Here is a 1630-nt window from a genome sequence, read left to right on the forward strand (position 1 = left end):
TCCCCGTGCTATAACAATCCATCCCTGGCCCTTTTTATACCCCCTGGTGACACAAGGGATCATTAGATTGTTAGCCTGCATTGGGTCACAATGGTTCCTTGTTTCTCTTAACCTCTGTGGTGTCACAATGCATTCCAAGCCCTTTTAGGGCACTTGGTCTTACAATGAACCATTTGATTCTTGGCCTTCATGGTGTCATAATGGTTCCTTGCTTCTATAGGTCCCCATGCTGTCAGAGTTCATCCGTGGTCCTTTTGCGCCCCCTGGTGTCAAAAGGGATTCTTATATTATTAGCCTGCATTGGGTCACCATGGTTCCTTGCTTCTCTTAACCCCTGTGGTGTCACAATGCTCCCCATGACCTTCCAGGCCACTTGGTGTTACAATGAATTATTTCATTCTTGGCCTCCATGGTGTCATAATCTTTCCATGTTTTTATTGTGCCCCATGATTTCACAGTTCATCCGTGGTCCGTTTACACCCACTGGTGTCACAAGGGATCATTAGATTGTTAGCCTGCATTGGGTCACAATGGATCCTTCCTTCTCTTAACCTCTGTGGTGTCACAATGCATCCCATGGGCTTCTAGGCCACTTGGTGTTACAATGAATCATTTGAGTCTTGGCCTCCATGGTGTCATAATGTTTCCATGTTTTTCTTGGGCCCCATGCTGTAACAATTCATCCCTGGCCCTTTTACAACACCTTGTGTGACAAGGGATCATTAGATTGTTAGCCTCCATTGGGTCACAATGGATCCTTGCTTCTCTTAACCTCTGTGGTGTCACAATGCATTCCATTCCCTTTTAGGCCACTTGATGTCAACATGAATCATTAGATTCTTGGCCTCCATGGTGTCATAATAGTTCATTGTATCTATTGGGCCCCATGCGCTCACAATTCATTCCTGGCCCTTTTGCGCCCCCTGGTGTCAAAAGGGATCCTGGGATTATTAGCCTCCATTCTGTCACAATGGTTCCTTAGTTTCCTTAGCCCCTGTGGTGTCACAATGCATCCCATGCCCTTTTAGGCCACTTGATGTCACAATGAATCATTTGATTCTTGGCCTCCATGGTGTCTAATTAGTTCCTCGCTTCTATTGATCAGCATTCTTTCACAATTCATCCCTGGCCCTTTTACGCCCCCGGGTGTCACAAGGGATCATTAGATTGTTAACCTGCATTGGGTCACAATGGTTCCTTGCTTCTCTTAACCTCTGTGGTGTCACAATGCATCCCATGCCCTTTTAGGCCACTTGATGTTCCAATGAATCATTTGATTCTTGGCCTTCATGGTGTCATAATGGTTCCTTGATTCTATAGGTCCCCATGCTGTCACAGTTCATCCGTGGTCCTTTTGCTCCCCCTGGTGTCAATAGGGATTCTGAGATTAATAGCCTCCATTCTGTCACAATGGTTCCTTAGTTTCCTTAGCCCCTGTGGTGTCACAATGCATCCCATGCCCTTTTAGGCCACTTGATGTCACAATGAATCATTTGATTCTTGGCCTCCATGGTGTCTAATTAGTTCCTCGCTTCTATTGATCAAGATGCTTTCACAATTCATCCGTGGCCCTTTTACGCCCCCGGGTGTCACAAGGGATCATTAGATTGTTAAACTGCATTGGGTCACA

This window comes from Cinclus cinclus, unplaced genomic scaffold (assembly GCF_963662255.1).
Source record: "Cinclus cinclus unplaced genomic scaffold, bCinCin1.1 SCAFFOLD_40, whole genome shotgun sequence".
Lineage (NCBI taxonomy): Eukaryota > Metazoa > Chordata > Aves > Passeriformes > Cinclidae > Cinclus > Cinclus cinclus.